The sequence below is a fragment of the Sorex fumeus genome, unplaced genomic scaffold, assembly GCF_029834395.1.
Source record: "Sorex fumeus unplaced genomic scaffold, SorFum_2.1 ptg000014l, whole genome shotgun sequence".
NCBI classification, from domain to species: Eukaryota; Metazoa; Chordata; class Mammalia; order Eulipotyphla; family Soricidae; genus Sorex; species Sorex fumeus.
Genome location: NW_026606071.1, coordinates 14,299,885 through 14,326,521, shown reverse-complemented (window position 1 = coordinate 14,326,521; position 26,637 = coordinate 14,299,885). Strand labels below are relative to the sequence as shown.

The 26,637-nt window shown below is 37.4% G+C and overlaps 1 protein-coding gene and 1 pseudogene across 4 annotated transcripts in view; one reads left to right on the top strand and one right to left on the bottom strand.

Annotated features, from left to right (window-relative positions):
- ANKRD44 (ankyrin repeat domain 44) overlaps nt 1-26,637 on the top strand; it is a 344,812-nt gene that overhangs the window by 275,304 nt on the left and 42,871 nt on the right. The window lies entirely within an intron of this gene.
- LOC130021063 (activated RNA polymerase II transcriptional coactivator p15-like) lies at nt 7,702-8,094 on the bottom strand (annotated as a pseudogene).

Below are 26,637 nucleotides of genomic sequence, written 5' to 3'. Positions count from 1 at the left end.
ACCAGGAATGGCCTCAAGGCCACGTAAATAAATAAATATCCTTCATTTTTTAAAAAAGAGAGAGAACATAGAAGGTAGTCTTTAAGAGAAAAAAATCTAAGACCTTACACTTAACAAATAGCAAAATATTTCATAAAGTTGTAGTGGGAAAGAGTATGGTATTGGAACAAAGATAATTAAACTAATCATCTGAGCATAGCTGGGAATTAAAAAAAAAGATAGAGAAAAAATAGAGAACTCTGAAGCCTAATCATGAAAGACTTTGTAGAGTCTATCTCACAGTGATTCAATAAAAAAAAAAGTTTAAAAAAAGAAGAGGGGAAGCAGAAAGAGAAAGTGACTAAAATCAGAGCATTTTCAAGAGAAAAGAGAAAATGGAGCTGAAATAGGAGGTGTAACCAAATGAAAGTCATTGACAACTGTAAGCCTGAAATCTTTCCTGCTTCTGTCTTCTATCTCGCCAGCCAGGACATTCTCAATTCAGGGTGGAATTGATGTGGAAAAATAAGGAAGAGAGAAAAGAGAGAGAGAGAAAGAGAGAGACAGAGACAGAGAGACAGAGAGAGACAGAGACTCTAATAAAAATGTGGGCAAAATTATTGGATAGGCACTTCACTAAAGAGAGATATCCAATAAATGTACATAAATTTGTCATTATTGAAAAATGCAAATTAGTATATAGTATAACATGTTTGTAGTACTATGGATTTTCAGTTTCCAGTATCCAGACTTGAATACTTATTGCCACTTAACACTTGGTATACCTAGGTCCTGTGGTGGTTCTATTATTTTAAAAGTCCTTTAGGTTTGCTATCGTTCATAAGTTTCACTGCACTAAAATCAAAGTGTAGATAACATTGCATTCCTTTCTAGAGGCTTTAAGGAAGAATCCTGTTCTTCTATCTGCCACAGTCTGTATCCTTTATCCTCACAACCAACAAAATGGCTAATGAGAAAGAAAAGTATAGACAATTTACAGCTTAAATATAACTCTCATACACTGTTGCTAAGAGTTAAACAATTTTAAAAGTCATTTCACCCTCTTCATTAAAAGAGATTTTCATGAGTTATAAAATACTGTATCAACAGTATTTTTCTTTTCAGTACTTTAATGATCTCACTCCATGACCTTTGTGATTGCATAATTTCTCATACAAAATGTGCTGTAACTTCCCTCCTCTAAATGGAATGTTTCTTTTTTTTTCTCTTAGTTGTTTACAAACTTTTTTTACTGTAGAGTTCAGAAGTTTGACTAGCTGTATGTAGTTGTTTTCTTTGCCTTAGTATTTATCCAGCTTAAAACTAGCCTAAGCTTCCTAGGCTTCTAGGATCCGTGGTAGGTTGGTTATTTTATTTTTATTTTTGAAAATTCTTCAGATATTCATTAGGATTCATCCCATGCTCTCCTCCTTTCCAAGCTACTATTTCTTGTTATTTGATGCTACCTTGTTGCAGAGACTGGACGGTTTCTCCGTTGCTTGGGTCCAGCCTTAGTTGTAAGCCATTCTTTGCATTTGGGTCTTTAAGAAGGGATTTCTGGGGCTGGAGCGATAGTACAGCCAGTAGAGTGTTTGCCTTGCAGAAGGTCATCCTGGGTTCAATCCCTGATATCCCATAAACCCTAAGCACTGCCAACAGTGATTTTTGAGCACAGAGCCAGGAGTAACACCTAAGCATCTCTGGGTGTGTTGCAAAAAAAAGGGGGGGGGGAAGGGGGATAAAGACAGCATTTATTCTTTCGATATTTTCACCCTTGTATCTGTTGGGTTTTGAGTGGAAAAAGATTCTTCCCTTCCTAAGTAGTAGCTTAACTCTACTTTCTATAGATTTAAGAGTTAACCCTAAAGGAATTCTATACACTCCTCAAAACCAGAAGATTTTTTGCATATGCCTTTTGTAACTTTCAGGATAATGAAAATGTTGCAGCCTCTATTCCAGTAGTGGTGTCAGACAGACATTTTCATAGGAGAGAAGAAATTGGGGAAACTGGCAGTGTTCTATGCTTATCTTGTAATAGGAGCCAATAGCGCCCTCTGTACGTGAGCCACTGAGAACAATTGTCCTTCATCTCCCATTCTGTCTAGTCCTGTTATAGTCCAGTCCTAGTTCATGGTATGAATGAAACTTTTCATCGGAGTTTAAGCTATTCTCACATCTTATAGTTCCAAACTGTCCTAAGAGACAACAAACTTTCTTGTCTCTTAGAATTCATTTTTTTAAATGGGTTTTTTTTCTTTCACTTGCTTCTTATGGAGGTCACAACTTTATAATACATTAAATGTTTCTTATACATTCCTTGGGCTGGAGCGATAGCACAGTGGGTAGGGTGTTTGCCTTGCATGCGGCAACCAAATGGCCGACCCAAGTTCGAGTCCTCTGCCCCTCTCAGAGAGCCCGGCAAGCTACTGAGAGTATCTTGCCCGCATGGCAAAGCCTGGCAAGCTACCCATGTCGTACTGGATATGCCAAACACAGTAACAATGTTACTGGGCCTGCTCGAGCAAATCGATGAACAATGGGAGGACAGTGACAGTGACAGTGACGTTCCTTGGATGGGCTAGTTATTGAAATTCAGTTTATTTAGTTGCTTTGAGACCTCAGTTCTCACATGAGCTGAAGAAGGCTACAATTGTATAGATTATCTTCCCCCCCCCCCTTTTTTTTGTTAGAATGGGAGCAGATGTACTCTTCTTTCAAAATCATGAGATGATTTTGAATGATAAAATCAGCATAGAGAAAAACTGTTGGCAATATCTAGGTTTTCAAAATCTGCATTGCCAGTGATCTAACATTTCTACACCTGGATATATACCCAATTGAAAATTTTGTATTTGACCACCCAAAAAAGACATAGTAAGTGCTGTGTTGCACTGGCCATAGCAACTCCACACTGGGGTTGTTATTAGCAATTCCCTAATGCTCTTTAACAGTAGAATGGTGAAATATATCACAATGTGATACTACAAAGCAAGAAGATGATGGGTAATTTATAAATAAACATCACAGTGTGTATTAAACTCAGATATTTCTTATTGGCTTAAAATGTTCCCATAACAAAACAAGTCTCTGAAATACTATTTTAAAAGAGGTTTAAAATAAAAAGTCAAAACTTACCTATGGTGTTAGAAGTCATGGTACTGGAACAAAAGCAGAGCTGCAGACCAATGGAATAGAGTTGAATATACTGACATCTCCTCCCAAACATATAATCATCTAATCTTCGATAAGGGGGCAAGAAAAGTGAAATGGAGCAGGGAAAGCCTCTTTAATAAATTGTGCTGGCAAAACTGGACGGCTACATGCAAAAAAGTGGGCTCAGATCTCTGCCTAACGCCATGCACAAAAGTAAGATCGAAATGGATTTATGACCTCAATATCAGACCGGAATCCATAATGTTTATTGAAGACAAAGTTGGCAAAACTCTCCACGATATTGAAGTTAGTGGTATCTTCAAAGACGTCACGCCATTGGCCGAGCAAGTGAAAACAGAGATAGACAAATGGGACTATCTTAAACTAAGAAGCTTCTGCACCTCAAAAGAAACAGTGACCAAAATACAAAGACAGCCTACAGAATGGGAAAGAATATTCACCAAATACACATCCGACAAGGGGTTGATTTCAAGGATATACAAGGTACTGGTTAAACTACACAAGAAGAAATCACCCAACCCCATCAAAAAATGGGGCGAGGAAATGAATAGAAACTTTCGCAAAGAAGAAATCCGAATGGCAAAAAGGCACATGAGAAAATGCTCTACATCACTAATCATCAGAGAGATGCAGATCAAAACAACAATGAGATACCATTTCACACCACAGAGACTGGCCCACATCCACAAGAACAAAAGCAACAGGTGCTGGCACGGATGTGGTGAGAAAGGGACCCTCCTTCACTGCTGGTGGGAATGCAGGCTGGTCCAACCCTTTTGGAAAACAGTATGTACGATTCTCAAAAAATTAGAATTCGATCTCCCATTTGACCCAGCTATAGCACTCCTGGGAATATATCCCAGAGAGGCAAAAATGTATAGTCGAAGTGACATCTGCAAGTGTTTGTTCATTGCAGCACTCTTTACAATAGCCAAAATCTGGAAAAAACCTGAGTGCCCGAGAACAGATGACTGGTTAAAGAAGCTTTGGTACATTTACACAATGGAGTACTATGTAGCTGTTAGAAAAGATGAAGTTATGAAATTTACATACAAGTGGTACTACATGGAAAGTATCATGTTAAGCGAAATGAGTCAGAAAGAGCGGGATAGACACAGAAAGATTGCATTCATCTGGGGAACATAAAGCAACAAAACGGGAGACTAACACCCAGGAAGGGCTCAGATTAGTACCAGGAATTTTGCTCCATGACTTGAAGGCCAGCCACATGTGCTAGGTGAGAAGGAAGCTCAGATAGAGAAGAGAGCACCAAATAAAGGGTGTTGTGAAGACCCTCCCAGGGTGGGAGAGACATGCTAAAAGTGGTCTATAGACCAAACATGACTGCCACTCAATGCCTCTCTGGCAAAACACAGTACCCAAAAGAAGAGAGAGAGAACAGGGAGGAATGCCCTGCCACTGCGGCAGGGTGGGACGGGGGGGGGGGGGGGGGGAGGATGGGGGATGGGAGGGATGCTAGGACCCGTGGTGGGGGAGGATGGAAACTGGTGGAGGGATGGGTACTTGATCATTGTATAACTGAAACCCAAGCACAAAAATTTATAAGTCTATAAGTGTACTTCATGGTGTTTCACTAATAAAAAAATGATAAAAAAAAAAAGTAGAAGGCAACCAATCTTAGAGGGAAATATTATATTATTTCGTTTCTGCTTTGGGGTAGGGATTGGGATTCGGGATGGAAATACCCAAAATATGATTGTGGGAAGGTGTAATGAGGGTGGGATTGGTGTTTGAATAGTAAATGTAATCAAATATTGTGAACTAGTTTATAAAATAAAAAAAATTTAAAAATAAAAAAAAAAGAATTAATGACTACTTTTGGAAGGGATAATGGTTGTAATGGACCATGAGAAGGATTGCTGAATTTTAGTAATGTGTTTGTTGATGATATAAAAATATTATTACTGGACTAATTTTTCTGGGTCAAGATTAATGTTTTAGTTAAACTGAAAGGAAATGTATTATTAGAAGGTAATGTATTATTATATAAATAAGAAGGAAATGTATTATTTTCTGCTAGTATCTTATCTCATGGACATTCAAAATTTGAAGGAATTAGAAATAGGATAGATAAACTTTGCTCTGTGAAGGATACATGAGCAGCCAAAGATCAGTCAAAGTCAGAGCATTGAGCAGATGAGGAACTATTGGTCTAAAGTACTACCTGTTGGCCCATCTCTACCCCAAAGTGGTATTATCAGTGACCATATATTTTCATTTTTCAGCCTCAAAATATCTCCCACCATACCTTCCATGCATGATATTTTTAAGTGGTATTTTAAACTGAAAAATTACTGGAGTTTCTATTTTCAGAAAGCTCTGTGAATATGTGTGTAGCCCTGGGCTCATCGGGAAATTGTCATCAATCAAGCAAAATTTCCCAGTGGTTAACGGTGTGAAACTGGAAAAGCTAGTGAATAAGACAGATCATTTACCTGCTTCCAGGATCACAGGGGGCGTAATTTATTTTTCACTTCTTGTCATATCGACAACTTCATTAGCTGAGAGATAGTCATAGTGATTTACTTCAGGTTTTAAACTTTCATTTTCCTTTGCTTAATTACCTAGACTTGAATTTTAAGAGGCTATGTTTCTTTTTGATGGGAATACCTATCAGTGTTTGATGTGACTCTGCTTTGAACCTGAAGTGGTGGTTTTCGCTAACGATTTTTTTGAGGAGGAAGCTGTAGGCCCTTGCTTTGATATATGTAAGTTTAGTCATTTGAATTTTCTTAGTATTATATTAAAATGAACGCTTTAAATCTTTGCAAACCTATATTATTTCATAAATATCATATGATATTTTTATACTGGCATCTGATACCATGTATCATACCTGTTAAAGAATTTCATTAAAATTAACTGTATAGACATCCAGCTATTTTACAGATAGCCCTAGATGAGATTTTGATCTATTTAGTCCCTTTGATAGGTCATTGGTTCTTTTCAGCATAAATGACCATGTCAGTACTTAAAGGTTAGCAGTATAGATAGAACTAGATAATAATTAAGAAATGGGATAAAAATACAGAAGGGATACAATTATTCTGGTACAGTTTATTTTGAAATAATAAAAAACAATTATAGAAATGTGTTGAACATCCCAGAAATAAAAAAAAGAAAATTTAAATCCTCTATAATCTCACAATCCTAAAATATCACTATTTAAAGTTTGGTCTATTATTTTCTTGTCTTTTTTTGTGTTTGTGCAAATATGTATAGAGTATGTTGTCAGAGTGTGTTGAACTATTTAAAGTCTTTAAGACAAAAGCAAAACAAAACATTGTTTATTTTTCAAAAAAAAGAATTTAGATTCTTTGTCAAGAATAGGACAATCAGGCATCAACTGAATTTAAGCTTCACAAGAATATTTTTGTAGGAACTTGGCTAAAAGACACAAATCTGGGCCATCTGCTTCTAATCTTTTCCTTTACCAGCTGAGCCTTGTAACTCACCTTCTCCCCAATCTCCACTTCCCATGCTCTTTGACAGAGCTGTCCACACCCTGGCATGTTCACCAAAACAAATTAATGCTTCTTCGTCTGTTTGTAATTAATAACTCCCGACAGAACATGAGTCTTCTGTATTCTTGGAATTTTGCCTAATTTTGTCTAGGATAAGTAATTAGATGCTGAGAACTGATAAAGCTCTTTCCTCTGAGCATCTGCCAAAAACCTGCATCTGTAATGTGCGTAAGATGATTAAAATCTGAAAATAGCTGGAGGTTTTCTCATGTGTCACAACACTGAAGTTATTTATTGTACTCCTTCCGCCAGCCCAACACTTTTTCAAACAAAAAAAGATTTTAAGTGGATCAAAAATGGCTATACCTAAAGTACCAAAGTACTTTAGATGGGTTAACATCTGTTTGCTATTTTATTTTTCGTTTAACTCACAAATATCCTGTGTAGTCAAATAAAAGCAGTGAGCACTATCAATTTATGATTACATGTGTTTCTGGAATTGAGTCTATACACTAGTGTGTCCATGTTTACTAAACTCATTTATCAGAATATTCTGAATGTTCTCGTCATTAGGCTTCTGTTTGGCAGCTTTGTCTGTTATGAAATTCTGAATCTCTAGTCTGCCTGGGTGGTAACTTTTTCTGAAGACTCAAAGGGAATACTCTTCTTTTGTCTATCTTTGTTTCATTTCCTTAAGGAGGATTTTTCAACCTGGGCACTATTGAAATACTAAACTGGATAATTCTTTATTGTGGGACTACCCTGTGCCTTATAGGATGCTCTGTAGCATCCTTGACCTCTGTCCCCAAATTCCAATCGCAACAATTACCCCAGCGAAGATTGTGTTTGTGTGTTGCCTGATTTTCTTTTATTACTAGGTGGTGGATGCAAGCATTCCTCTTAACAGCTGACAATTAGCTTCACTCAGATCTTTAATACAGGCGGATAAAAAAAGTGTTCATCTTACAAATTATTGTAATCCAAATATACAGTCACTTAGAAACTTGTATGGTAATATTTAGGAAACAAAACCAAACTGAAAAACAAGAAGAACATAATAGGCCTATCTATATGACTGTTTTTTCTGTTTTCTAATTGCATCATCAGTGTAAGGTACCTCTCCCTTCAGCTGGTCTCATTGCTCAGGATTTAAAGAAATATTGTTTATTTCTAGTTTTATTTCACCTTCTGGATCTGTCCAATATTCTTGAATATCAATGAGGACTTTCCCTTTAAAGTCGTGAACTCTGGCACATCGTAGTTTTCAAGTCTGAAACATGTTGTCACCACTGTGCTACTGTCAGCACAAAGGGAAGGACTCTAAAAGGTGTACCAGGCTTTCGCTTCTTTACAGGTTTTTCTGGAGTAACTTGCTTTTCCCTCTCTGTTTGTCAACCTCACTCTCACCATCACTACCAGAAGTGCTGGAAGAAATAGGTTTCTTTGATTTTGGCATTGTTCCACTCTGCAACCAACCTACTTTTAGCTTGCTCTCCACCATCTAAGATTTTTGTTATACTTTTAAAAAATCAATAAAATATAAGCCTGATGGGAGCATCATTAAAAATCAGCATTTGTTTATACTGCATGTATTTAGTTCCCTATTACAGGTTCAATTCTATCACCCACCATACAGTTGACCTCACTGACTGGATTGTTTCCTCTCTTCCAAATCCTTCCCCTCTGATAAATACAAATAAACATTTAAAGACTCGGTGTTTATTTTTGTTTTGTCTAGCTTATTTGTGTTGTTTATATATATACATATATACATGCATATATATACTACATATATGTAATATCATGGTGTTTTCTCCATCTGACATATTTTTCTAGTATACTAAGCATGATATTCTTTATTTCCCTTTGTGTTGTTACAAATGGCAGAATTTCATCTTTTTTAAATAGCTAGGTAGTACTCCTGACTTTACATGTGCTGTCTCTATTTTGGGGGTGAGTGGGTTGTGAGGGTCATACCCAGCGGTGCTCAGGGCTTATTTCTGGCACTGTACTCAGGCACTGTACTCAGGGGGAGTATATAGGGGCTTTGGGATTAAGCTAGGTCAGCTATGTTAAGGCAAGCACTCTATTCACTGTACTCCCTCTCTGATCCTGCCATCTCTTCTTTATTCAACCTATATGAGTACTTTGTTTCCAACTCTTTGCTCTTAATTGGGGGTAAACAATGTTACCCCCAATTAAAATCAGTGGTTTAAATTAGTATTGCTATTGTTTTTATTCTTTGGGTAAAGGTCCAAAAGTGGAATAACTAAATCCTGTGAAATTTTTGTTTTCAGTTTTTTGAGTCCCTCTAGATTTTAACAACCTTAATCTCCCCTGGAGGTTACAGTCATACTTCTGCAGTATGACTGCAGCCTCTGACCTGCAGAATAGTATTCACATTTCAGTGGTGACAGCACAATAAAGTAAAGCTCTATTCATTGTTGCCATGTAGCTGGGATTCCAAGCTAGAGATGCTCATCCATCTCTTCAGCATTGCTAGTAAATAATTCAGAAGCACATGCAGAGAGCAGTTGATGGAACACATAGTCTGCTTTAAACAAGCTGGTACCTTACCTCTAACTAGGTTAACTGGATTTGGTAGAAGCCTTTAGTTCTGGAAAACAAACAGACAAACAAAAACAACTAGGTCCTACTTATTTCTTTTGTTATTAGTCAAGAGCACTTTAACATATGAATGGAAGGCATATGAATTATTGCGCTCATAGAAGTCTTCCTGGCAGGTTCTTACATTATCTGAGAGTCAGTCTTTCTAAGAGCTCAAGCACCACTGGGAATAACATGGGTTTATTTATGAGACATTCAGTAGGCAAGAATTAAAAAAAAATAATAACCCAATGGTTCACCAACAGATAGAAGTTCAGATTTAACTGACCCAAATTATTTCTCTCTTTGATTAAAATAATTCCCAAAGTCAAACTCCTATTTTTTTTATAGTGGTCACACCCAGCAGCGGTGGGGTAAGTGGTGGGAACTGAGGGTCACTTTCTGTGATGCTGTGGTCCAGCAGGGCACACTTTGAGGGTCTGGGGGACACCAGAGCCACACCTGGTGGTGCTCTGGTGGGCCTAATGTGTTGAGAACTGAACTCAGGACCAGGAACATTCTAGATATATGCTCTCACTGGAGGTTTCTCCCTACTTACAAATTCTTATGGTAGTAATTCACAAAAGTGTCTGATTATGAATAGGCATATGTAAGGAATGACAATTTGAGACATATATAACATACAAATAGAAAAATTAAATAAGCAATGAATTGTCAACCGAAAAAAATCCTTGCTGTGAGGAGACACGGCATTTTACTTTCAGAGTCAAGAATGAGGGCAGCCCTGGAGGAAAAGATAGAGCTTTGATTAGCCTCTCTCCACCCGCTAAAGTAGGTTTAAGCTTCTAGTCCTTTGTGACAGGCAAAGCTGATTACAATAGACAAAGCACATTAATGTAACAAAGCATCAGCATAAGGTAATCTAATGGCCATGTGTGAAGGGAAATGCATTGTTTACATTCAGGGCATCATTATTTCTGTGAACAGACACAAGCTTTGTGTGAAAAATACAAGAGCTAGTGGGAAATTTTTAATCTTAAAATATGTCTTTTGGGACCAGAGAGATAGTACAAGGGGGTAAGGCTCTAAATCCCTGTCGCCCTCCCCTCCAAGCACTTCCACGAACCAGGAGTATGCCCTGAGCACAGCCTGATGAGGCTTCAAACAGATTAATGCCTTGTGTGTGTGTGTGTGTGTGTGTGTGTGTGTGTGTGTGTGTGTGTGTGTATACACATGTGTGGGTCTAATTTCTTCCAGTTATAAGAACAACGTGATAGGGAACTCACAATAAAAGGGGGTCAAAAACTATCAGGTTGCTTCACAGTATTTTCATTTCAGAGCTTTATTATGAATCACTAATTGCCTTTGCAGGCTCTTTCAACTCTGCACTCTGTTAGGAGTTTTTCTTTCCTCAATAGATTGTTCCCCATCAGCAAAGAACTCAAATGTTACCGTCAGATTTTATGGAAGGTATGGGAGGGAACAGTAAGAATTTCTTGCTACCATGCATTTATTTAGAATTCCCCAGTTACCTTCCATGATGGTATGCTGTGAACTTGTAAAAGTTATAGAAATTTCTTTGTATATATTATTGGATAATGACAAATTGTTCATGATTAGCTTCATGAAAGTAATTTTTTTAAAGCACATTTTTAAAATGTGGGGCCAGAACAATATTACAATATTACAGTGGGCAGGGCATTTACTTTGCATGCAGCCTACCTGTGCTTGATCTGGGTACTTTAAAATGATCATTTTTTTTGTTCTTCAACTTATAGTGGCTATTAGTAAAATCAGCAACTAATTATTTATAAAATCACTCTAAACTCAATCTGTATATTTTCCGAGAATAGTTAAGGTGCTAAATTTTAAAACCTAAGTAGACAGATGCATATTATTTGTGTCCACTTAAATTAGTAGAGCACTGTTTTTTGGTTAGCATCTTAAAAAATCATTCTGGAAAAAATTATTTTGGGTACAATGAGATAGTACAATGGATAAAAGCACTTGCCCTGTACACAGCTGACGTGGGTTTGATCCTGGTACCCTGTATGGTTACCCAAGTCTTCTAGGAGTGATCCCTGAGCATAGAGGCAGAAGTAATCTCTGAACACTGCCAGATGTGACACAAAAACCAGAACACCAACAAAAACATAAAATCATTCCGGTTACATTGATCTAGAATTCTTGGTTATATTTCTTTATTTGGATTTTGGTGTCACACCCAGTGGTGCTCAGAGCTTACTCTTTTTTTTTCTGCCACCCATGAACACTACTTTTATTTACAAAAGCAACTTATAGACAAACTATGATTAGATTTTGGTTAATTGACAGATATTTTCTCAGAAATGAACGAAGTGAGCCTGTTACTTCAAGGAAATTAACAGGCAGTATTTAAAGCCAATAACAACATTTGAGATTTCAAATGAGATTTTAAAGTTTGGAACACTTGTGTCATCCACCACGAAGCAACTTGACTATTTCCCAATATGTGAAAATTCCTGGTGAAATTGGAGGCAGTATTTTCTTTCTTTCTTTTTTTAATTTTATTGAATCACCATGAGATAGTTACAAGCTTTCATGTTTGGGTTACAATCACGCAATGATCAAACACTCATCCCTCCACCAGTGCACATTCCCCACCACCAATATCCCCGGCATACCCCTCCTTTCCCACCCTCCCCCTGCCTCCATGGCGGACATGATTCCCCATAATCTCTCTCTACTTTTGGGCATTATGGTTTGCAATACAGACCCTGAAAGGTTATCATGTTTGGTCCTTTATCTACTTTCTGCACACATCTCCCATCCTGACCGCTTCCTCCAGTAATCTTTTTCTTAGTGATCCCTTCTCTATTCCAGCTGCTTCCTCCGCTTTGAAGAGCTTACTCTTGACTGTGCTCAAAGGTCACTCCTGGTGGTATTAAGGACCAGATGCAGTGCCATCTATATGCAAGGGTTGAACCAGGGTCAGCCATATGCATGGCAGGTGCCTTAACCCATGTATTTCTCTCCAACCCCTTGTTACATTGTATACCAAATGGATATAGATATGTTTTTTATGTCATGGTCATGGTCACGGTCCTCCCATTGTTCATCGATTTGCTCGAGCAGGCCCAGTAACGTCTCCATCATGAGACTTGTTGTTACTGTGTTTGGCATATTGAATACATCATGGGTAGCTTGCCAGGCTCTGCCATGTGGGCAAGATACTCTCAGTAGCTTGCCGGGCTCTCCGAGAGGGCCGGAGGAATCGAACTCGGGTTGGCCATGTTGGCTGCTTGTAAGGCAAACGCCCTACCACTGTGCTATCACTCCAGCCCATATACATGTGTAAACTTTTTATATAAGTTTAATTTTGTCTTACTATGTAAGTGAATACTTTTGCACACACTGGCTATTCTTCAGCAGTATTATATATATTATATGTTTTGAGGCTACACCCAGCTGTGCTCAGGGCTTACTCCTGATTCTATACTCAGAGATCACTCCTGTCAGTGCTTGAGGGACCATGTGAGATACTAGGAATTGAATCCCAGATTGACTGCGTGCAAGGCAAGCATTTTACCCTCTGTATTATCTAGCTCCAATAGAGAATTTTTTTTTGCTTTTTGGGGTCACACCCAGTGATGCACTCAGGAACTACCCCCTGGCAGTGCTCAGGGGACCATATGGGATGCTGGGAAAAGAACCTGGGTCAGCCGTGTACAAGGCAAACATCCTACCCACTGTGCTATTGCTCTGGCCCCTAGAGAAATATTTTTAAATACTGATGATATTCTAGAATATTATTTATGCAGAGCTTTAATTTTTAAAGATTTTCTTTTATTTCAAGCTTTCTTAAAAGTTAAAGTTCATTTTTATTAAAATAGTGAAAGAGGCAAGTTTTATTTGTTTAGTTGAAACAAACTAATTCATGTTTTATTTCATGGGTTCTGGAAAAGAACAGTAAAGAATTGAAAAGTTTTAAGAAAACAAAATTCATTTTTTAAAAATGTGCTTGCTACTAGAAAAAGATTGGAAAGGCACGTAGACTACCCCAGCTGGTTATGAGCGAACGGCTGGAAATACCCATGGAGCTATTTTTAATGAAGGAGAGACAAGTTTCCAGCCTTTGTTGAGGGTTCAGAAACCAGCTTGTTGGAGAATGACTGCTTTGATGCACCTTGAAAATATAAAATCAGGGTGAAAATGTTGAAAACAGTAGATGAAGACCCAGCAAAGCATATTTGCAGGCATCAAGCAGCCTCAAGCTACTCCAAATATGGATTTAAATTACTAAAAGATTATTTATTTACACATACAGCAAAAATCTTAATATTCTGCCTCTAATTGTTTATCATCTGGAAATCATCATGAATATTCATAAAGCTTCAGTAATACAAAAATGTTAGAGCTATCTCTATCAATACTAATAGTGCCAAGAATGGGAAAGCCTAAAACTTCAGCAGCAAGGAAGAAAGTTATTATTGACAAATGGTTGCACTCATTTATCGAAATATTGTGTAGCTATTAAAATAACACTGAAAAAGAATATTTAGTGCATATAAAAATTTCACTCCATAGTAATCACAACATCAAAGTTACAAATTAATACACATAATGTGATCTATGTGTGTTTATGGGCTATTCTCTGAGTAATAGGGCACATCCTCAGATATTCACTGATTATTTCTGGCTGTCACCATTGTGGATTATGTGCCATGTTTTTCTTTCATCAGTTTTTTGATATGTATTTTAAGGGCTAGTTTATAATCTTTCTCTTTTAGATTCATGCATTAAAATTAATTTATTGAATGCATTATCTGGGCCAGATGCTGTTTTCTGTCAGGCATTAAGCTAAACACTGCATACATTCCTGAGCATGTCTTATTTAAAGGTTTGATGTTAAAAGTCAATGGAAATTTTTTTGACAGAATTTAAACATTCATTTTAAAGGAAAGAAATTTATCAGAGTGATCAGTAGTGTTAGGAGAAGTAAACTTCCAAGTCTGACTTTAGAGAGAAAGATAAGAACTTAAATGTTCAAGTCTTTCTTGCCCCCCTAAGAGTAATTACAGGCAGCCTGCCCAGAAAATGAACAGAGGGGTGAAAATTTGACTGAACAGGTGGAATTATCTCAGCACTGTGGAGGAGGACATTTAATCTCTGTTTTAATGGTTAAAAACAAAACACCTTTAAGATAGGTTAAACAGTGGTAGTCTGACCTCATTATTGTAATGGTAAAAAGGCTAACAGTGCAGGTTCTTTACTGTAACTGAGGGAGGAAAGTAAAATGAAGAGAACATTATCTACTCATGTGAGAGGAAAAAAAAAGAGTTTCTGTCTTTTCAGCAAAACAGAGATAATTGTGATGTCCCCAGAAGCTATGCTTGTACTGAGAAAAACTGAGATAGTTGCCCTGCCTTCTAGGGCCTGAGTAAAAAAGAAAACCAAAATCAAAACAGAAAAGAAAAAGAATCCAAGTTATGTTTCAAACCGTGAAAAATTATTCATAAAATGATCTGAACATTTTATCATTGTTTTATCATTATTTTTGCATTTTAATAAAATCCACCATTGATACTAAATTTTAACAAAATTGTTAAGTTGCTCTTTCCAAGCCTACAGTTTCCTTGAACACAATTTATAACTTTGTTTCTGTACTGTTTCAGCAAATAAATGCTTTATTTACATTTTTTTGCTCAGTCATAAAACTTCCTTTTTATACCTATTTTTATGGCATAGCTAGGAATTTGTATAAACTATTTATGATGGCTTATTTTAATATTTTAGGATGAAGTAAAATCTTAGTTTTTGCATTGGTACATTTGGTTATTTATCTAAATCATGTCACTTTTCAGGCATATACTTAAATATTGATCATCATAAATAAATGCAAAACATCCTCCTAAGGAAAACATTCATTATGGGATCAGACTTTAAAACTGAAATATGGTATCGGAAGTTGCAAGATTCTGCATGCAATTTAGCATTTACTGTATTTATTAACCTTTCAGGCAGTTTCAGAACAATTTCAGAGTAATTTGGTATTTAAGAGAAGTTGGGGGGTGGGGTGGATCACATCTTTTTTCTATATAACGTATGAACAAGTATCCCCCCAAATTTTTACTTCTAAAATGGGAGATTATGCATCTCATTCATTGCCGTTTGTTAATTAATAAGAAAAGTTCCAAAGAATATATAATGAGTAGGGGCTGGAGGGATAGCACAGCGGGTAGGGCGTTTGCCTTGCACGCGGCCGATCCAGGTTCAATTCCTAGCATCCCATATGGTCCCCCGAGCACCACCAGGAGTAATTCCTGAGTGCATGAGCCAGGAGTAACCCCTGTGCATCATCAGGTGTGACCCAAAAAGCAAAAAAAAAGAATATATAATGAGTAAACAAAAGAATATCATCTAAGTTGAGATTTTGTTCTTAATGAGTAAACGACTTTAAAATGAATCATGACTTGTTAAGCAAAATGACTCAGAAAGAGAGGGATAGACACAGAAAGATTGCATTCATCTGGGGAACATAAAGTAACAAAATAGTAAACTAACACCCAAGAATGGCCGAGATTAGTACCAGGAATTTTGCTCCATGGTTTGGAGGCCAGCCACACATGCTAGGGGAAAAGAGCTCAGATAGAGAAGGGAGTACCAAATAAAGGGTGTTGGGAGGATCCTCCCAGGATGGGAGAAGCATGCTGAAAGTAGACTATAGACCAAACATGATTGCCATCCATTGCCTATTTTGCAAACCACAACACCCAATAGGAGAGAGAGAACAAAAGGGAATGCCCTACCACAGAAGCAGGGGAGGGGTGGGGGGGATGGGGGGGTGGGAAGGATACTGGGATCCATGGTGGTGGGAAATGGTACTGGTGGAGGAATGGGTATTTGGTCATTGTATAATTGAAACCCAAGCACAAAAATTTGTAAGTCTGCAACTGTACCTCATGGTGTCTCACTAATAAAAATTTAAAAAATAAATAAATAAAATGAATCATGACATAGGAATTATTTTATAATTTTTTGGATTAATGCGAAGTGAATATATTTGTATATACAATATTCTTTTTGTAAAGCTATTTTAATCACTAGCCAACATTCCAATAAATGGATATAATAATATATCAATAATTGAATTTTCTTCCTTATGTTGAACTTTTAGATAAGTTGTCTAAAAGTGTATCTTGTTATTCTATTTATTAATAGCTCTCATTGTGTTACTGAATCTTTATAAAATAACACTTCATTGAAATTTTGATCAATTTTAGCATTGTTTTATAAACAGATTATTTTTAGACAGTTTTTTCAGTGTACAGATCTATTAACTTTGTAATCAAAAGTACGGTTAATTCCTCTAGTTTCAAATGAGTGCCTTACTAATCTGTTTATTAAGAAATCTATGATGTGTGTCCTAAATGGGAAAAAACAAGGTTCAAATTTGACAATGGCATTATTGCGCAGACAATGCAAATAGGTTGGTCTCAACTGTGTGGCACAAAGATAATACATATTTTCTAAATGGATCGCTGAATTTTTTCAGCTACACTCTGACATGTTTAAAATTCAGAATTTTTAAAAACTTAAAACTGCATCCAAATAAAAATTTTTCTTAGTTTTTAAAGATTACATGAAAGGTATTTTTTTAATGTGACTCTTTTTTGAGAAAAGCCTTAAACCAAAGCAAAGTCATTCTGATAGATATTGGGAAGAACAAGCAAAAAAAGTGACAAAAGCCTAGATTTCTATTAGTAAGCAGAGACTGGTCACTATGAGAACCTTTGTGACATATTTTATTAAATTAAGTACTCCCATCACTTGCACCTTCTGTTCAAAGGGCTAATTAAAACCTAGAAAGAAAGGACAAATAACAGATGGGAAAGCAGGCAAGACACTCCCAAATTAGTGTTCGAGCTTTTGAATACCGAAAGTGAAATGGCTCCTTCTGCATCACAGGGTCTCACATTCACAAACTGTGGAGTTTATTATGATGGCTAATATTTTGCTGAAGATATTTTATTTTTGCCATTCTGGGCCTAAAGGAGTGTAAAATAGATTTCAGGCATTGATTTTAAACCTTATTCAAATTCTTGTTATACCAGAGCTTCTTATTCATATTACTCTGGGTGTGTGACAAGGACTTACAATATTTTGTGTTATGGTAAGAGAGGTAGGAGGAGGGGTTGTGCATTTCCCAAGAGACTGGTGGTTATATGTGCCCTGCAGGTTAGAGAAGAGTTTTTTGATTTTGATGGTGGATGGAGAAGGTATGGAACAGGAGGGAGAAACTGGGAGAATATGAATTACATAAGTCTTTTCTTCTCTCCTTAAAATGCAGACTTCTCAGTAAGGAAGGGGTGGCTATTCTCTGACCAATAATAACCAATGATAGGAGTTAGACTGGGATGAATGGATAGTCTAACACCTTGGAAGAAGTGAATCCCAGAGGTTAGATTTGATGCTGGTTCCCAGTAGCTCCTTTAAGGAGAGACAGAATTATCTCGAGTAAAGTGGCTAGCTAAGGTGAGTATGCAGTGGAAAAATCCAGAGAAGAAATAATTTTCTGTTAGGTTTTGATTTTAGGGGCCACATCAGGTGGTGCTCAGGGCATATTCCTCATTCTGTGCTCAGAGATCATTCCTGGAAGTTTTGGGGGGTGCGTAGGATTGAACTGGGGTCAGCTATTTGCAAGACAAGTAGCTTAACCCCTTTCTTCTCCCCCCGGCCTGAAATATTTTTTAAAATTGATACCCAAAGTTATAATGCTTCTAAGCTTCATAATTTCAATAGAGAACAGAATTTTGTTATATGATTTTCATACGCTTTATCTTTTTAAAGTCATAATTTTTTTTCTGATTTTTGTACTAACAAAATAACTATTGCATAATAGTCATCCTACATACAGTACAGGGCAGGAGCAATAGCACAGCAGGTAGGGTGTTTGCCTTGCATGCTGCCAACCTGGGTTTGATTTTTCTGTCTCTCTCGGAGAGCCCGGCAAGCTACCAAGAGTATCCTGCCAACACGACAAAACCTGGCAAGCTCCCTGTGACATATTCCATATGCCAAACACAGTAACAACAAGTCTCACAATGGAGACATTACTGGTGCCTGCTCCAGCAAATCGATGAACAACGGGAGGACAGTGCTACAGTGCTACATACAGAACAAAGTGGTCAAATGCAATGAAATCTTACAAGCTTTGAGAAATAATTCCTTAAAATCTTAGTCTTAAAATTTTTATTTGCATTTATAAATGCAATTTCAGGTTTTTTATTTCACACCTCTATATGTGTATAATTATCACTACTCACATCTTGAAAAATACTTCTCTCCTTCCTCCTACCAACCCTCTTTTACTTTGGGTAGCCGCTTGTTTCGCCAAGTTTAAGTTAGTTTTTTCTTGCTTATTTACTTTAATAATTCATATAGCATTTATGAAAAAGACCATATATAATTATAATCTTAATTTATTATTTTACTAATAATATTTTAAAAGATGCAGATGCCATATCACATCTCTGCTAACTATTTTTAGGATACTAAGCAGAAACTTTGTTTTGAAAATGGCCGTATAGCCCTCAATGTTGCATAATGGTTGTAAAATGATGTTTATATAATATATGTCAATAGACTGTAATGAAACCTAGAAATTTTTTTAAAATGTAAAACTGCCGGGCAAGAAATTGCTTAACTGGCTGCACTGTAAACATACTTTCTCATGAAGGAGGTCCACGTTCAATTCCCAGTACTGCATGGGTCTTCCCCAAGCACTATTGGTATAATTCCAAGCACAGTGCCGATAGTAGTCCCTGAGTACTGCCAGTACGGCCCCCAAAGAAAAATATATAATATACAGAATTATTTCATGAAGAGTAGTAACAAACTTTAGGAGGTGATAATGTGCTTATCTATTGTGGTGATGGTTTCACATATGTAAACTTACCCTAAACTCACTATATTGTATACATTAAAGATGTGCAAATTTTATATGTCAGCCATATCTCAAAGTGGTTTTAAAATTGGATGGGATAGGGAAGGATGTGAAAATACCTTCTTTGCCTTGTTTTCTGTAACCTTATTAGTTATTAATTTGTCTTTTTTAATTTTATTTTTGTGGTGCTAGGTATGTGCTCAGGCCCTTACACATGCAAGGCTCTACTGCTGAGATACATCAATGGTTCCTGGGCTTTTAAGTTTTTGATAATTTTTTATAACAGGCTATCTATTGAATGCCTCTTCATTTTCACCCCTTTTACTTTTCTCTAAATTAATGTTACCCGTGTGTAATTATGATTGTTTAATGAAAAACTTTTACTTTTCTCTTTTCCTGTGTGCATGCTTATGTGCATGAGTACATACACACACACGCACACACACACACCATGTACATGAAGGAATTCAAAGAGAAAAACAGAGTAAAATGTAAAGTTGTATCAGATGATTCTTCCACTAAGACATTGACTACTGATACTAAAGCGTGAACTTAACCTTAGAATTACTCTACCAAATTCAGAAGAGAAGTAGGTATATCTAACTTGTTTACTATGAACTTCAAAGAAATAGACAAAGATTTTTGTAGATAGAAACCTCCTTGTAACAGTTGTTGCCAGAGATCTAAGAGGACTTGCAGTATTTATAATTGCAATCCCATTAGAGATATTAAAGATTTCCCCAAGGCTTTCTTTGCTGCTATCAGCAACCAAGGCAAACACTACTGCATGATTGAAAGTAGAATTTTCTAGTGGTTGTGACTAGTTTCTGTTCTCTTAGAGATTTTCTAAGACATCCTTTTCAATTATCTTTCTTTCTTAAATCCACTCTCCATTATATAAATATTCATTCCCTCTTTTTGACTCTCTATGCACCCAAATTTAGTTATAGGAAATTATGACACCAAACATCGCATATTTATTAAGGTGAATTATGCATTCTCATTCTGTTTAAACCTGACACAGTAATTTTATGTTCTGATTCTGTTTAATCTGTTTAGTATTTTTATTTTGCTTGGAAAAAAATAAAATTTCAAATTCTGGGCATTAGTTAAACCATTTAAACTTAAAACTGCCTTGGAACCTCTAGAATAATAAGAGAATACTTGTATTTTTTATATTTTCAAAATGCAATGATTCTATGTAGCTTCTTCAGTCAGCTAAAACCTTCTCCCCTTTCTAATCATTCTTGTTTTTTTTCCAGTGCTTGCATTTGCAATAACCATGAAGCCTTGTCCCTAAAGATAGTGACCTATTTCTTAGGAATTAATCTTTATACTCTTAACTGGAATGCCTGTGGCAAGATGAAAAGAATCACATTATTTTAAAAACAAATTACCTGACTTTTTCTGAACTGATTCACATTTACAACCAAAAATTATTTTTAAATTTTTTTTTGGTAATCAGTTGTTTTATCACTGTGTTATGGTTTTAAATGATTTAAATTTGCTGAAATATTGTTTATATTATTAATAAAAGATTATAGTTTTAATGGCGCCATGCCTCCCCGGGAGGAAAAGGGTGTTGTTCCCTTCCGCCTTCCTACCCCCCAACCCCCAGCAGCAAGGTGGCCGCCACCTCAGAGCTTATAGGAAAGCCAGGTATGAGCCGGCGGTGACGGGGCAACTGCAGTCTCATGGGAAAGGGGGCGGTACCAGCTCATCCTTCATGCCCTACTGAGGTCACGAGTTGCCCCCCATGAGTGGCTCTTTGGTACAGCCATACCACCAGATGCACAGAAACCAATCTCATAATTATCTGGCTCTTTGCAGAAATCCAAAATCATTATATGATTCTCATCACCAACTATAGAAAACAAAGTATTTTGCAATGCCTTTTCAGCAATTCTGATTGTTGGGGGGGGGGGGGAATTTTAAACAATAATGGTGCATCTTTTGTCAAAATAATGAATGTAATCAATGTAAAGAAAAGTTAAGTAGAAATCATCTGCCACAGGCATTGGGAGGGATGGGAAGAGGGGTATATTGGGGTTCTTGGTGGTGAAAAATGAGTACTGGTGAAGGGAAAGGTGTTTGATCATTGTATGATTGAGACTTAAGCCTGAAAGCTTTGTAACTTTTCCCACAGTGATTCAATAAACAAATATAAGAAGAAAAATACATAAATAAAATTATGAAAAAAATTATAGTTTTATACTTGAAGCACTACTATATACCACTCCCACCACCTGGGTATATTTTTAAAATTGTTTTACCAGTGTCTCACTTTACATGGTATTAGTCCACTGATCATAAAAAATTTTATTTGATATCTACCTTTACTTGCTTGTGAAAGAAGAAAGGGAGGTCACCACATAATGAGTCATATCACTACCTCTTATTTGAAATAGAGTGACTTAGAAAGACATATATCCTGGAGCACTGTGTTCTGTGAAAGATCAGATTTGTTTTGCTGGTTGTTTATTTGTTCTGTTATTGTTCACTGTGGTTACCACACCCAGCTTAGAGGCCAGCAGGGCTACACCTGGTGGTGCTGTACTATGGGTCAGTACAGAGAAATCAAGGTCAAGGCCTGTGTTCTCTCACTTGAGCCACATCCCCAATCTGTAGTGTTTGTCTTTAGATACTGCAATAATTTTATTATTCATAAATGGGAAATCCATCCAGTAGAGAAGATAAAAGCAAATGTTTTTGTGGCTTTGTGGTGTCAAAACAGGTATGCAAATCTGTATTGCCTGTAATTAATTCCAGTAATACTCTCTCATTCACTTCCTAAGTTTAAGTTAAATTCAGTAAATTTGTATTGCATGCCTTCTGCATGGTAAAAGAATCATCAGCTTAATACTCATGAAGAAATACGCTTAACCAACAGTAGTACTGTAAAGAATTGTAGTAGTTTTTTAATAAAGACATAATAGTTGTGGTTAAGAGGGTTTAAGGCAGAATATAGGTAAAGCTAAAGGGACTTTTGGAAACCATTTGGCTCAATAATCTCACCTTTAAATGGAAATATATTTTTGTTACAGTAATTTATATTTGTAAAAGAAAAGTTATTTCATGTAGTAAAGTAGAAACAGGAAATAAAACACCCAGAGTCCCACCATTCCAAAGCAATCATTAACCTTTTAGTGTATTTTTTTTCAAGTCTTCTTGTCACATATTTTATTTTTCATTATGGATTAATACTAAATATATAGTTATCTGCATTGATTTTTTACCATAACTTATACTGTAATATCATGATGCTTTCCCAGTGCTTCTCAAAACTCTTGATGAACACTTTTAAACCTAAATAGTTTCAAATTATCATTTCAACTGTAACTTGGCCATTCTCCTACTTAGGAATTTCACACTATTTCACTATTGAACAGTTCTGAGCTTAAAACACTCTCAGGATGGAGTCTCTGAAGTAGGTTTACAGGTCAAAGCATGTGAACATTCTTCATGTCTAGCAAAAACAGTTTTGAACATCATGCATTTTACATCTTGCATTTGGCTTTTATCTTCACAGCAGGTTTCATTAGCCTTCTTTACACATACTACAGCTCTTCTGCCTTTTAATTGGCAAGGAAATCACCAGGAACTGAATACACACTGGAGGGAGGAGATAAGCAGAGTAATCAAAATCAGCTCTCAAGAAGAAATAGAAACTTAATCTAGCTCTGAGTCTAGTCGCACTCCCCTTAATATTTGTGTTATCTCCTTTTAAAGTTGCATAGACCTTGACTTACACCAGTGTAGAAAGTTAATGGTTCCTTACTTGTAGAATTGAGGAAGAAGGTAGAAATTAGATTAGATTCATGTATTTCTAGAAACCACTGAGTTTCCAGCAATTGTTGTCAGAACAATTTCAAGCAACACAGCTTTTTCTAATAGCTGTGAAGGTGTGTGAGCAGAATTGTGATATCGAGATGATTACTATTTCTGATGTGTTATCATGGAGAAGTAAGTTTTATTTCAGGCTAGACTCAAAGGCTTTGAATATGCTGAGGATCAGTGTGACCTGGAATATCCCATTGACTCTAAGGCTGAAAGAATCTCCTGAATTATTACCCAGGTGTCTGGGATTCTCTTAAAAGGAAAGTTTTGACACGAAATGAAAGTCTTAAAGTGCATTCAGCTCTATCTCCCATTTGTGGACTGAGGAAGAACGAGGACTCAGCCTGACCAATGCTGGCTGCATGGCTTACTGAGAGGGGTGCTGAGGTAGCCTGAATAGCATCTCATTCTCAAGCATAGACAAGGGAAATGTGAAATAGAATTTTTGACATAGGTGCCAACTTTCCAGGGGCCTTGGTGGATTTCCAAGACTTCACAGACTTGAAGACTCATAAATGTGCTCTCATTCCTCACTACTAAAAGATAAATAAATCCATTTTAAACTTTTCCTCAGAGCAATTCATTTCCGCAGTCACTGTGAATATTTTCTGATTGCTTTATAACTGCTCTTGTCCCTCCTAATTTGTGAAAATTCATTGTGTAGTCAGAGTCTAACCAGAACCAACAAGAGATTGGGTTACTTCACAGACCTACTGGCTACAGTTTTCTGTTTTTATAATCAGATTTATACTTGCTTTCTGTTTTCTTAAATAGCACGTTTAAAAAAAACTGGATTAGCATGAGATCTCTTGGGATTCCTGAACTTTTTACTGCCATGTTTTAAATAGCTATTCATAGTCTATTATGATATTTATTAAGCTTGGGTTTCAAGTTAAGAGTCATACTTATGCATTTTTATCTCAAACTTAGATGGTAAAATTACTGTTTTGTTAACTTAGTAACTAGTTGGTTTCCATTGAGCATATATTTATTCTTGATTTTATATCATAGATTCACTTTGCAGAGGAGGTTTAAGCTGAATTTTCTGTTACCTTTGCAGCTTTTAAACTCAAGATATTTAGATACTTTTTGTGTAGGATCCCCAATCTTGCCTCCCAGATCCAGAAATTATCCTATGAATTTTAATCTCAAAAATGTTTCAGACAAAAATATCATATTATTAGACTTCCTAAATAACCCTCAGTTTAACCAGAAATTTCATGTTCCACAAATAAAAAAGCTTAAAAGTTTTCTTAGGCATTTTTCTAGCTTTCTATTCCCACTTGTGGCATCCATATATCTACTTGTCCGTGGGGATTAGAATTTGCTTTAACCCAGGTATGCGGGACTGGTGACTGTATACTCTGGGTTCAACAGAAATGGGAATGGATGACGTCCACCCATGTTCCCCCACATTTCTGGCAGCTCAGCAGTTACACCCACAAACCACCTCTGGTTGGTGCCAGATAATCTCAGCAGAGGCCACAATCCAATGATTCATTGTCCTTCTCTCTCAGAAGAAAGCATAAAACAACACTGCCATAGCCATGCCACTGGACCCCATGTTTTATTCAGGGTGCTCTGGAGGGGGGCAGGTGAGACCCCTCCCCATTCCCATGGGACCCAGCCCTGGCAGCTGAAAACCTCTAGAACTCAACCTCCACCATGATCATGGCCGCTCTCCATGCTAGGGCTGAGCTTCACCCACGAATAAACTTATCTCTGGACAGTGTGGCGGCAAAACCAGGCACACAACATCTCATATCTAATACCACTCCAAGAGTAGTGCACCACATTTGATTGGTTTTAGAGTAGAAGGCAACCTGCCCGGAGGGGAAAGGGTGTTGCCCCATTCACCCTGGCCTCTTTGGAAAGAAAGATGGCGGCCGCACGGGAGCCTTGTGGACAGCAGGTTTGAGCCGGGGATGGGGGCGGCAGGGACCTCATAGGAAGGGGGGCGTTCTGGTCCGTCCTTCACGCCCTACCGAGGTCACCAGTTGCCCCCCACAAGCGGCTCTCCGGCACGGCCACGGCCCCAGAAGCATAAGGACTTAACACAGAAAACCAGCCGTTTGGAGCAGAAAAGCAAATGGACTATGTGTTAAACTGTGCCAGAATGCCTGCCCGGAGGGGAAAGGGTGTTGACCCACTCGCCCTCTCCTCTCTGGAAAGAAAGATGGCGGCCGCACGGGAGCCTTGTGGACAGCAGGTTTGAGCCGGGGGTGGGGGCGGCAGGGACCTCATGGGAAGGGGGACATTCCGGTCCGTCCTTCACGCCCTACCGAGGTCACCAGTTGCCCCCCACGAGCGGCTCTCCGGCACGGTCACGAATCCAGAGCACAGAAACCAATCTCTTAACTATCTAACTTTTAATAGAAATACTTCCAGGGTTAATAAGTAAAATAGCAGAAATCCAAAACCAGACATCATTTAATTCTTGAACCCAGCTGTAGAAAGCAAATCATTTCACAAAGCTTCTCCAGCATATCTGATTGGGGGGTGGGGGGGGTCGTAAACTCTAAATAATAATGGTGCATCGTTTATTGAAACAATAAATCTAGTCAAAGTAGATAGAGTGTTAACTAGAACTCATCTGCCTCACAGGAATTGGGAGGTGGGGTTCTATTGGGGTTCGCGGGTAAAAATAAGTATTGGTAAAGGGAAATGTGTTTGATATTTACATGACTGAGACCTAAACCTGAAAGCTCTGTAACTTTTCCCACAGTGATTCAATAAATAAATTATAAAAAAAATAAAGTAGAAGGCAACCATAGGGGGAAATAAATTTTTACAGATATATATATATACACATATATCTGTGTGTATATATATATATATATATATATATATATATATATGAACACAAGGCTCAACCCTTAACAACATATTACTAATATCTTGAGCTGGAGCAATAGCACAGTGGGTAGGGCGTTTGTCTTGCACACAGTCAACCTGGCCGACCTGAGTTCGATTCCTCCACCCCTCTTGGAGAGCCCGGCAAGCTACCGAGAGTATCTTGCCCACATGGCAAAGCCTGGCAAGCTACCCCTGACATATTCAATATGCCAAACACAGTAACAACAAGTCTCATGATGAAGACGTTACTGGGCCTGCTTGAGCAAATTGATGAACAACGGGAAGACAGTGCTACAGTGCTACTAATCTCTTATAAAAGGGCTTAATGGCTTCTGTGTGAAATACAACAATCATCACACACTCTCCTCTAAAGAAAATTTTTGGAGCATTTTCAGCGGTTTATTCATAACAAACAATATGTAGCACTGTAGCACTGTCCTCCCATTGTTCATTGATTTTCTCGAGTGGGCAACAGTAATGTCTCCATTGTGAGACTTGTTACTGTTTTTTGGCATATCGAATATGCCATGGGGAGCTTGCCAGGCTCTGCCATGTGGGCAGGATACTCTCGGTAGCTTGTGGGTTCTCCTAGAGGGTAGAGGAATCAAACCTGGGTTGGCCACATGCAAGGCAAACGCCCTACCTGCTGTGTTATCACTCCGCCCAACCAACAATATAAAATAAATTATTTTGGTTCTGCCTTGGGGTTAGGTTTTGGGACGGAAACATCCAAATATGGTGGTGGGAAGGTGTAATGGTGGTGGGATTGGTGTTTGAATATTAAATGTAATCAAATATTGTAAACTACTTTAT